This window comes from Nicotiana sylvestris, chromosome 9, assembly GCF_000393655.2.
Source record: "Nicotiana sylvestris chromosome 9, ASM39365v2, whole genome shotgun sequence".
In the NCBI taxonomy this organism is placed as follows: Eukaryota; Viridiplantae; Streptophyta; class Magnoliopsida; order Solanales; family Solanaceae; genus Nicotiana; species Nicotiana sylvestris.
The window spans coordinates 35,003,019-35,016,218 of NC_091065.1; positions in this window are offsets into that span (position 1 = coordinate 35,003,019).

Sequence of the window (13,200 nt, forward strand, 5' to 3'; positions counted from 1 at the left end):
GCCTCTCAAGTCACGTCACTAAACTTGCACTTCAAACATCCTGTTTGAGTCATGCTCAACTCATAACTTTTAGACTCCAGGGTCTGCCTCCAGACCTGCCGTTAACACCACATCTCCTCTCGTCAATAAGTACTATGTCATCTAGGGCTGTTCATTCGGATCGGATATCCGGAATCCGAACCAATCCATTCAATTTCGGATTTCGATTTTCGGATTGGATCGGATTTCGGATTGTGTTTATTAAAATTTCGGATATCGAATTCGGATTGGTATATTTTAATCCGATCTGAAATCCGAAATTATTAGGGCATGTATAAATACTACACTTTAATTTCGGATAGTCAGTACTTTATTTACATCAACCTCCAAGTTATTACCTTTACAATTGCTAGCCATGGTACTCTCATAATTGCATAAAAATGAATTTTTTCTAATGTATTGCCTCTTTTACAAAAGAAATATATATATTAGTTTAACTTTGAGGCATAATAATACGATCCGAAATCCGATCTCATCCAAACTTTAAAATCCGATCCAATTCGATATAATCGGATCGGATTCGGATTGCATTTTCTAGAATCCGAAATCTGAAATTCGAATCTGAAATGTGCTAAATCCGATCCGATCTGATCCGTGCACAACCCTAATGTCATCTGCAAATAACATGCACCAAGATGTCTCCCCTTGAATTATGTCGAGTCAACTCATCCATCACTAAGCAAATAAGAACGGGCCAAGCGTTGATCCCTCATGTAACCCTATCTCCGCTAGAAAGTATCCTGAGTCCCCTCCCATTGTTCTTATCCGGTTTTTGGCTCCATCGTACATATTTTTAATTGTCTTGGTATATGCGATAGGTATACCTCTAACTCCATTAGAACTTTGTCGTATGTGTTTTCTATATCGATGAACACGATATATAAGTCATTCTTCCTTTCCCTATACTTTTCCATCAATCTCCTAACAAGATAACTAAAAAATAAAGTGTAGGAGCTGCTTTGCTCTTTCTCTCATTAGCTACTCCCTAACTTTTATTTTATTTTTTTCAAAACGCATCTTAAAGAAAAAACCGATTATACAAAATGACTCGAAAAAAATAATTAGAATTCCATTGTTTTTATGCCTAAAAATTACTTTAAATCTCTTAATTATGGTTTAGTGATGTGTTTCATTTTAATGTGTAACTCTTACAATTAAATTGTTTGAATTGGTACAAACACCAACTACAAATAAGTAATTACATTTAAACTATTCATAAGAGTAAATATTTTTTAAGCTATCCATGTAGGTTATTTGTCTTATTGTTCAAGTGCCTACTTTCATTTACTATGGACTTATGATTATCTTTGGGATAAGTTGACAGTGCAAAATTTATTTTATACCTCCCAAGTTTCGAATGATTATAACGAGTCTCCTTAATTGATTATACAATAAATCAATATATATATATATTAAAGGAATAAAGTTACCAAATATAATTAGCATTGTGGTTAAGCCAAGTGGCAAGCTAATAAATACTAATAATGTATGGTAACTTTATTCTATATTTGATTATGTTAGTCAAATACAAATATATATATATATATATATATATATATATATATATATATATATATAATTGAATTTGAATTAAAAGATAATTTTGAATTTTATATATAAAGTTTTAAAATTTGAATTATCTATATATATATTAAAGGAATAAAGTTACCAAATATAATTAGCATTGTGGTTAAGCGAAGTGGCAAGCTAATAAATACTAATAATGTATGGTAACTTTATTCTATATTTGTTTATGTTAGTCAAATACAAATATATATAATTGAATTTGAATTAAAAGATAATTTTGAATTTTATATATAAAGTTTTAAAATTTGACTTAAAATAAAAATAAAAAGAAATTTATCTTTTGTTATCATGTTATCATGCTTAATTCAGTTAATGATCATATGCAATCATGTTAAGAACTTTTGTTAATTTTTAATAATTATTTAAATATTACTTTGCCTTGGGCAAAAAAGAAAAAAAAAATCTCCATATAATTCTAAACTCTGTCACATCTAAAACCCTATAATTATAGTTCTTTAAAACACTATAGTTAGATTTGAATAAAGCCGATTTCTTTTAAAATAAATATAATATATAGAGTACATGTCTATGTTTATTCAAATAACAAAAAAGAGTTTAAAAATCAAATAAAAGTTTACTTACATATATAATGAAGTAAAGCTACATGGTATAGAAAGAAACATCACAATTATGTATTAATATTCAAAAGAAAAAGTTGTTTTTCTTTCTTTTTTTGAAGAATGTTTGTTTGAAGAGTCAAATTGTATAAATGTACATAAAAAAAATAACAAAATATTGGTTATACAATTGCTATCATTACTTTTAATTTAGCATCTTTTAGAAATTAAAGGGTATAAGCTGAAACCTTTTCATTTAGCTGCAGTCAAGCCAAAATTGCAGGGGTATAATATTTTTTTCGTTGAAGAATATTAGTTTTGAATCATTAAATTATGTGAAAGGTTTCTCGAATTTCAACAAGAAGAATATTGATTTCTAATTGGTAGTTTCTATATCGATTTTCAAGTATAACAAAAAGTATATTTTGAAAATAAATGATATGACACCAAATATTTATTTTTAAAATGTAAAAAGATTATTTCAAAATGTGATTATTTTTTAAAATATAATGTAATTTTAAAAATAAAAGGATAAGATATTTTTAAATTTTAATAGAGAATTTTTAAATTATTATAATAGAAATCATATCATGGATGATACAAGTCCACGTTTTCAAAAAAAAATGGATGAGATTGGGTCCCAGCGGATCTAAACAATCTTATTTTTTTGAACATGAAGAAATAAAGAAGCCATTGCAATTGCCGGAAAGACTAGGCCTACTAACGGCACAAAAATAGATGGAAGGTTCAAATTTGTCATAGAAGGGGTACCTCGATTTACTATTTGTATCTGTTATTATGTTATTATATAAATAAAGATATCTTGTAATAATTATAATTAAATTAAGAATTTGAATTCTAATTACTAATTAGAAATTAGATAATATTTATTATTAATAGAATTTGAAGAATTTGAAATTCTTAGTATAGATCTAAGTATCTATATATCTAAATCTAACTGAGTAGGTATAATAAGTGCAAAGAATGTAGAACTGTAGAACTAAATAAATGGACTTATTCATCCCCTACATGAGAAAGATATGTATCATAATAAACTTTATTATTTTTCTTCATTTCTTTGTCTTTTGTTCTTGTCTTCTAATTTTCTAAAAATAGATAAAGAGTTTCTTACAGATTATCGAAAGATTCGTTCGAATCCGACCCAACATGAATTTTTAGCTAAAATGGTTTTTCGGGAGATAGAGAAAGATACAAAACTCTATTATCTATATTTGAATTTCAAATTATATACCTAAGACAAGAAGAAGAAATTCGTTTTATTTTCCTAATTTCACGAAAGGAAGAAAAATTTGGAAGCTGATCTCATCGATTTAAAATATTTTTTTCAACTCAAATACATAGATTATAAGATAAGGATATCTTAGAATATATTTTTTTCTAATTTACATTGTGTGTCGTTTTCAAAAAATTACTATTACTAACAAACTGATATGATATTCGAATGTGAATTTAGATGCAATTTGAGTAGTTTGCATTGATGTTAAGCCATGTATAGTGTCGAAAAAAAGCTACTTGATAATTTTAAGACAATATGTGCAATGTTATATAATAACAATCAACTAATTTAACATTTAATGATTCAAAGAAAAAAAATTGTATATATATAGGGTATTCAAAATTTAAAATCTGTGGCTAAAGATATCAATAAACTCAAAATAGAGCCATACTGAAATAAAGTTTCGCCGGCTAAAAAATTATTTAAATTTTTAGATAGTCTATTAAAGTGAATTTTAAATTAAGGATGATATCTTCACTTGCATCATTATAAAGCTAATCATTATTGAAAGATAACAACATACCAAGATAAAATTAGAATTTCAAAATAAAATATTTCTTTGAAAGATAACAACATACCAAAGAAGAATTCAAGTCATAGTAAAAGAGTCATGTCGTAACTAAAAAGTCGTTCATATTGTGTCAGCCTTTGTGCTTTGCCATAAATACGAGTTATTATTTCGCTTCGTGACTATTTTTAGGTTCCAATGACTCCAATAAGAATGGTGCAAAAAAAAATCACTACGAGATTTGAAAAAATATTAGTTTTTTTTCCATGTAGTATTTCTTAATTAATATCTAACGATTATCTATAATTATATAGAAGGTTTAAATTTTAAGGTTATTTAGATATAATTCAAATAACTCAGATGTTTAATATGGTCAGTGTCAAATATCAAAATGAAGTCATAGTGGAAAAAATAAATTCACTAGCTAAAGAATTATTTAAATTTTTAGATACCCGACTAAACTGAGTTTTTGAATTAAGGATAATATTTTTACTTCCATTATTATAAACATAATTATTATTGAAAAATAAAATTTTAGAAACTGAAATATTAAATAGAAATATTTTTTGAAAGATATCAACACACCAAATAAGAGTTCAAGTAGTAATATAAGAGTCAAGCCGTATCCAAAGAATCCTTCATAGTATCAACCTTTGATTGTTTTGCCATAGATATGAGTTATTATTTTGCTTCCTGACTATTTTCAGGATCCAATGACACCGCTGAAAATGATACCAAAAAAGAAAATAGAATTATAACTAGGAAATTTGAGAAATGGTTAGTCTTTTTCATGTAGTGTTTCTTAATTTATAGGAGTATCCAATAATTATCTATATTTATCAAGAAGGTTTAAATTCTAAGACTATTGACACATAATTTAAATAAATAAATATTTAATATAATTAGTGTCCGCGCATCCGCGCGGGGGCTAATACTAGTGGTTAATCAAAGCATAGAGACTAGATTACCCTTCTAGATAAATTATCTTTCCTCTCTCTGGCCTTCAAACTCTAATATTTCCTGACCATACATAATATACTATTTTATTAGAGTATGAAATCGAATGCATTATGCGTTTACCTAATTATTTTAAGTATAAAGTATTACTAGAAAAACTTTAAAGGCCTTCCTTTTTCTATAATATTAACCTCCTTTATAGTTTGAGATATTACGCTCTCATCCTATTTTGGTTCCTTTTTTTCCATAATAAGTTTCTTAGCCTAATCATCGTCAACAAAAAAGATTTCATATTAACCAATTTATAATTTTCTAATAATTTTATTGTTCCATATTAGGGAATTCTTGAAAAAAAAAATCTTCTATGATATAATTTAATAGTAATTTTATGTATTTAGGTAATAACATATATAACTTGTGTACAACAGGCATATACGTAACGATCCGATCAGTCGTTTTGAGCATTTGAATGCAATTCGGTGGTATAATGTCTCGAGTAGCTTTATATGGTGTATTAGGACTTGCGTGTATCGTTGGTTTTGGTTTTCGAGAGATTCAAAGCTTATTTGGAAGAATGATTCTCATTTTAGAAGCTTTAAGTTGGAAGAGTTGACCAAGTTTGACTTTTGCGTATTTGATCTCGGATAGGAGTTTTGAAGGTGTTGTTAGGCCTGGATTGTGATTTTGGACTTGAGCGTATGCCCAAAATTTAATTTGGAGGTCCCTAGGATGATTTGAATTATTTTGCCGAAAGTTGGCAATTTGAGTTTTAGAAGTTTTCCTAAGTTTGACCGTAGGTTGACTTTGTGGCTATCGAGTTCAGAAATTAGTTTTATGATTCAGAATAGGTCCGTTTTGCTATTTGAAACTTGTCTGCAAAATTTGGTGCCATTTGGAGTTGGTTTGATAGGATTCAGATGCTTGGTCGCAATTCTAGAGGTTTTTGAGTTTTCTTTTGGAAATCATGTGTTTTGGCGCCCGATTCATGGTTCAAGATGTTATTTTGGTGTTTTGATCGCGCGAACGAGTTCATATGATATTTTTAGACTTGTGTGGATGTTTAGTGTGGGGCCCTGAAGGCTCCACTGAGTTTCGGATCGGTTTCGGACTGGTTTTGTAGAATTTTGTATGTTGGTGCTGGTTCCATCGCATTTGCGATGTTTTGGTCGCAAATACTACAATCGCATTTGCGAGGTCATTCTTGCTTTTGCGAATCATGGGCTGTCAGGGTCCTTGCATTTTGTGAGGATTTGTATAGCAATTGCGGAGATTGGAGGCTCACTTTCGCGACGAGTCGTTGGGGAAACTACTTCGCATTTGCAAAGTTTATTGTCACAAATGCGACATTAGCATGTATAACTGGGTTCGCTTTTGCGATCCTTTTTCCAAAATTGCGGGGTTCACATTTGCGAACCTCAGGTAGCAAATGCGACATCCGAGGCTGGTTATAAGTTTTGTATTTCGGGGCTTAGTCTCATTTTATCACTTTTTTGAGCCCTAGACTCGGTGGGAGGCAATTTTGTGGAGGGATTTTCATACCAAATTATTGGGGAAGTGATTTTAATCAATTTTCAACTATATTTCACGATTATATATAAGATTTAACATCAAATTTATGAGAATCTAAAAAAAAATTTAGGGATTTTTTTTTATATTTTGAAATTTGAGATTTTGAGAGTCAAGTTGGACTCGGATTTGAGAACAAAATACATATATGGACGTGTGAGGTTAGGGGTAGTCAAAATCTATCCTTGGATCCTGGTTTTGACCGGACGGACTCGGGGTTGACTTTTGTTGACTTTTGAGGAATTGTATAAAGATCATAGCTTTATTAATCGTAGTTGTTTTCTTTTGCATTATTTGATGGTATTAAGTCATTTTTGTTAGATCTGAGCCGTACATAGGCGAATTTTAAAGGGAAAGCTATTTTTGAGCATTGATTTGGCCTAGTTGAAGCAAGAATCTTGCGTAACTTTATGTGGGAAAACTACCCCTTAGGATTTGAGTTAATTGTATTATTTGAAATATGTGGAAGACGTATACACGAGGTGACGAGTGTGTACACGGGATTATATGTGGTATTTTGACCGGTTTAGACGCTTAGGCTCTTTCATGCAGTTAATTGACATTGTCATATCATGTTATATTATTCGTTGTTAAATTACTCTTACATGCTTTACTTGACGTTGTTGACACATGTTCTATCTTTTATTGTCAATCTTGCTCTTATATGCCTTAATTGATGTTGTTACCTCTCTTATTGGATGTTCCTCTTTATTGTTGAATTATTCTTATTTGAAGTTGTTATTTCATGAGATCTCTTCGTATTGAATTATTCTTATGCATTTAGACGTAGTTGCTATTTCATACTATCCTTTCGTTGTTAAGCTTATGTTATACACTTGGATTGGAAGTTGGATCTTGTGGGAACACCTTCATTTTGAGTTATTGAAGTTGAAGTCGTGAAAGTTATTAACACATTGAGGTTGAAGTTGTTAACCATTGAGATATCTTTCCTTGTTGAGTATTTTTCATTCATTTTGTTATTTTGAGATTCTTGTACACATTGTGGTTGAGCTGTGGGCTATACATTGTGGTAACATTGGTATTGTGATTTTGAAAATGTTGTGGTATTTGGTCACATATAGTGTGAGTTGATTATTGTGTTGTAATATTGATGCGCATATGGCAGTATAAGGATACGAGTTCATGTGCATGCGGCGACATAAGCTGTGATTTATATGTGTGTTGCTAGTAAGGGAATTACTTGAAGCCACACGACGACATGGGAGGAGGGGGCTAAAGCGCATGTAGCTATATCAGAAAAAATATTTTAAAATAAATACAAGGCTCACACCGCGGTATAAGGAAGATTGTGATTGTGAATTGAGAAATGTGAATATGAGGTGTGGTACCTCGATGTGATTTTTATTGTACATTCTATGTTGGGACGACTTGTTGACTTCGATTATTTCTCTTCCTTAAATCATTCATTTGTATTTTGATTTTACTTAGTTATTCGTTATTATCTTGGTGTTGGAACGATTGTGGCTTCTTGTGTGAGTTATGCATTCTACGTGGGTTGTTGTGTTGCTTTAACATATCAATCTGTGCCTCTGTTATTACTTGGCAAATTGATTGTCGAGGTGACATTACTTGCGTGGAGTCATTATCTCGTATTCTGTTAAGTTGTTGAAAAAATAACGGTTTAAATAAAAGAATTATTAACATGCTTTATTCTATGTGTCTCTTAAGATAGAACTCGTTATCTCGCTCGGTGCTTTATTATTTTAAATAGTTATCATATTATTACTTTAATTGGGTTCTCAAATTATACTCGTCACCGTATTTGATGTTTACTTTGCTAAAAATTGTTATCACGTTTTACTTTAATAAATTTATATTTAATTCGTTAATTTAATTAATGTTTTACTTTATTTAAATACGATATTTTTACTTTATTTTATTAATTTCTAAACTAAGCCCACATGATACTCTATTTTGTATAAATTATACTTTATTTATTTTCAAAAAAAAAAAATAAACTCATTATCTCATTTGATGTCTTACTTTATTCAAGATTATTATTATGCTTTATTGTGTTTAATATATCCCTCGAACATTTTAATTGATATTTGACACAGATACAATGTAGATGGTAGCACGTGCGAAGGTGATTGTTATTGTGGGCGCGAGGTACCAGACGTGTAAGATTTGAAAATTGTGGCTCATGATTTGTGGTTACGAGGTATGGTGCCTCGGGGTAATTCTTGTTGTAAGTCCATCCATTGGGAATGATTTGATTAATTGAGTGGTCATTTGTTTTTCCTTATTTGAGTTCATTTATATCTCATCTGAGTTCTGATTATGTTGTTGCTTTACTCCCCGTCTACTCTTTATCTTCATTTGTGCTTCTATTATTTTTATTGTTGGTTGTAAATCAATAATCTTTCCGTTGTCAGTCTTACGTTGACGTTCTTTCCATTATTAGCTTTATGTTATATCTTACACAGGTTTTTATGTCTAGTAGGTGTTTTGACCTGGCCTCGTCACTACTCTACCGAGGTTAGGCATGATACTCACTGGGTACCGCTGTGGTGTACTCATGATACGTTTCTGCACATTCTTTGTGCAGATCCAGATAGTTCTGATCGTATTGTTGAGAGTTGTTTCTGCGCAGCGAGAGATTTCAAGGTATACCTGCTTGACATTCGCAGGTCTCGGAGTCATCTTCAGATATTACTGCTGTTTATCTTCAATTCAGAATAGTATTGTATTTAGAAATTCTAGTGTATGTTAGTAGAGTATATGACTCCGTACTATCGGTTTTAGAAAATGTATAACTATTGGTCGTTTGCAGCTCTGTATGTCATTTAGTGGTTTATGTTTAATAATTAAATAGTTCAAACATGTTATTAACTCAGCATGTGTTAGGCTTACCTAGTCTTAAGGACTAGAAGCCATCACAACATCCTAATGTGGAAATTTGGGACCGTGACAATATCACTTGTGAATGTTAAAATTCTTAGAGAAAACATCTAAGAATTTTTAGTTGGTTGGTGCATCACATAGCTTGATTGATTACGATTGATATGTTCGAGCAGTCAATAGACGACATGAACTAGATAAGTTAAGATATGTATTTTTACAGCAAAAAAAGTTATAATAGAGAGAGTAATTTTAGAGAGGATTCTTGTAATATTTCCGTAAAAACCCCTTAATCCATTTGAAATAGTGGAGTTTCTTTTCTAGTGGATTAACATGCCTGAATAGTCCGATAGGTGGAGGAGGACAGAAGAAAAGATCGGTTGTTGTAGTGGTGGTTCAAGATGGCAAAGATACGATGGTAGGAATGTGGGAGATGACTAATTTACAGTCTCCAGAAAGTTTTCTCACTAAAATCTAGTGGTACATTCTTTGCTTGCTGCTTTTTTTTTCCTGAAAATTTTGAGGCCTTTAATAGAATATTTTTTTGTCACTCTTTGATTTGACTTCGAAATATGAATATCAGGAGAGCTATAATGGAGATAAAAATCTCTATAATCTAGCGATTTTATCACCAAAATGATGACTCTTCAGAGAAAGTTGAAAAAGGAGGAGAAAAGAAACTTTTCACAAAGATAAAAAAAAGGGAGGGGAAAAACTTTAAAAGATAACAGACATTAAAGTCACGTGCGATAGAACGTGAAAGAAGAAAAATATTATAACGATCCTACCGGTTGTTTTGAACATTAGCATTTCCGTGTGGTGGTTTAATGTCTTGGATAGCTTCATATGAAGTATTATGACTTGTGTGCATGGTCAGTTTTGATTTTCGAGTGGTTCGGGATTTATTTGGAAGAATGATTTTCAATTTGAAAACTTTAAGTTGGAAGAGTTAAACAAGTTTGACTTTTGTGTATGTGACCTCAAATAAGAGTTTTAATGGTTCTGTTAGATCAGATGGTGATTTTGGACTTGAGGGTATGCCTGTATTTGCATTTTGATATTTCTAGAAGGTTTTGGCCCTAATTGGTGAAGGTTGACAATTTTTAAGGTTTGGAAAGTTCATTGGTGATCGGGAGTTGACTTCGCTGTTATCGAGTTTGGATTGTTGTTCTGGGAGTAGGAATAAGTTCATTATGTCATTTGGAACTTGTGTGCAAAATTTGAGGTGATTTCGAGTTATTTAGACGTGTTCGACGTAAGTTTGTAATTTGGAAATTTGAAATAGTTCATTAAGCTTGATTTGAGGTGCGATTCATGGTTTTGATATAGGCCTCGATCAGGTCTGTATTATATTTTAGAACTTATTGGTATGTTTGGACGGGGTCTCGAGTGGTTCAGGTGAGTTTCATATAGGTTTAGGTTGTGTTGCTCTTGTATTTGATGTTTCGACGTCGTTTCTTCAAGCATAAATGTTATCATGTTAAGCAAACGAGCTCTAAATTCTGTATTGTTTGAAGCATTAGATTTTTATCGTAGTTACGGAGTCATAACAAAAAGAATCGTTGAATTTGGACATTATATGAGAGAGTTATGCCCATTTTAGTGTCGGAGAAGATAGCTGGTGCTGGTGTTTTATAGATGCGAAGTGGGGTTTGTATCTGCGACCCGGCAGGTGCGAAAATGGTTTGTAAATACGGAATTGACAGCTGGTAGACCGTAAGTGCAGCTTTTTGGGCGCAGAAGCGGAATCCATGTGTATTAAAAAAAATCAGACTGTGTTTATTTGATATTTTGAGCATATCTTGAGTTCTAGAGCTCCATTTGAGGTGATATTTGTGGTGTTCTTCTAGTTTTTACGGGGGTAAATATCTAACCTCAATTTTTATATTTTAACATAATTACACTAGTTAATTTATGAATTAATCCATGTTTTGATCGAAAAATTGGGGATTTTTATAATAAAAAAAAATTAAAGTGAATAATCGAGTTTTGAACATCTATTTGAAGTCAGAATTGGATGAAATTAGTATGGTTGATACTATTAGCACGTGAGTTGTCCGTACAATGTGTGGATATGGATCCACCCCCTAGGGTCACCATCTCATGTTTCTTCTTGATGGTGTACATGCAGATTGTGATAAACCGATGAGTTTCTGGTTGATGTGGGCCTTAGGAAGGTTGATAAGTGGTTTGGTTTAGTTATTGAGATTCTGATGTTGGCCACAAAGTTGTATTGTGATTTCTATTTGGATCGGATTGCGCACAGTGACAGATTGATATTTGGTTATTGCATTTAATCTTTACTTGTAATTTCCTTGGCTATTTACCTGATTTATTTATATATCTTCCTTATATGCTAGATTGTTGACTGAGTGAAGTACGTTAAGAAAATTGTGTGTACCAAGGTAGTTTTATTTGTGATTTCATAATTGGATCATATTATTGTTTTGCACTTGTTGAAATTTATGAATTGTACTGGTGATTGGTAGGTATTATTTATAATTCTTGCTTTTATTACCTCACCAAGATTAGTTATGATACTTTCTGACTACATGAGGTCGGTTGTACTCATACTACACTTCTGAACCATACGTGCAAATCTTGGAGATGAGATGTTGCGGATGACGGAAGCTGGCACTGAAGATATACTTATTCTGGATATAGCTACCACTTGTCCTTGGTAGTTTTAGATTCGAATTCTGTTTATATACGTGACAAATGAATGTTGTATTTATTTTCACACCAGCTTTGTAAATCTAAGACTTAGTGGCTCATGAATTTGTACTACCAATCCTTTGGATATTATATGGGAATTAAGTTATTTCACTTACTGATTTTTTATTATTTTCATTAGAGTTGTGTTGGCTTACCTAGCGGGTTGGGTTAGGTGCCATCACGACTAAATGGATTTTGGGTCATGATAAGTTGGTATCAAAGCTCTAGGTTCATAGGTTCTACGAGTCATGAGCAAGTGTCTAGTAAAATTTTGTAGATCACTGTGATGGCACCCACCTATCTTCAAGAGGATACAATGCATGTCAGAAAATTTCTCATCTTTCTTTCCTTATCATTCAACATCGATTCAGCTTGAAACATATCTCTTTGAATTCCTTCCATCTACTTGTATGTTATGTTTAGCACTCGGTATCAGTTGTGCATCGACGGCTTGTGATGTTATGGATATGGTGGGAGATGTGTTCTCTGTGTTGTGGAGATAGGCCAGTCTAGGAGACTTGAGGCCAAGTTCAGATCGCAGCTTGGGCTCGGTGATTTTAGTTGTGTAAGTATGTGCTTTTGGACTTATATATTCTGTAGTATCCTAGGAGTGGGATTGATGGCTCAATGCGTGGTTGGATAGCTATATGATGAGTACTATGTGACTGAGGGCTGTGCTTAGATGGGTTGGATGTGATGAGAAAGATTTGCTTCAGGCGTAAAGGACTATGGATGCTTGATTTCTGTCTTGATGTGTGGTACAGTCTCGAGTTATGAACATGTTGAGGGGTCTTTCATGTTGTTCATTTATGGAATAAAGTATATTCTTATGCCTTGTTGACAGGTTCAGGCTCGTGAAGATATAAAAATTGCATAGTGGTTATGACCATGATAGGGCATAGAGAGATGCTAGTTGAGACTAAGTAGGAGGGTAATCTCCTGCAGGATGTACTTGTGTGATTCTTGTGATATTTCTGTGAAGAGTTTTTCTTCCTACCTGTGGGATGCGTATGTGCTGCAATTTGAGTTTGGATCGTTTGAAGGAGTTTGCACGACTATCACGAGGATGGATGTGCATTTAGTTGGAGATTTGAGGTATTCTATGGCTGGTG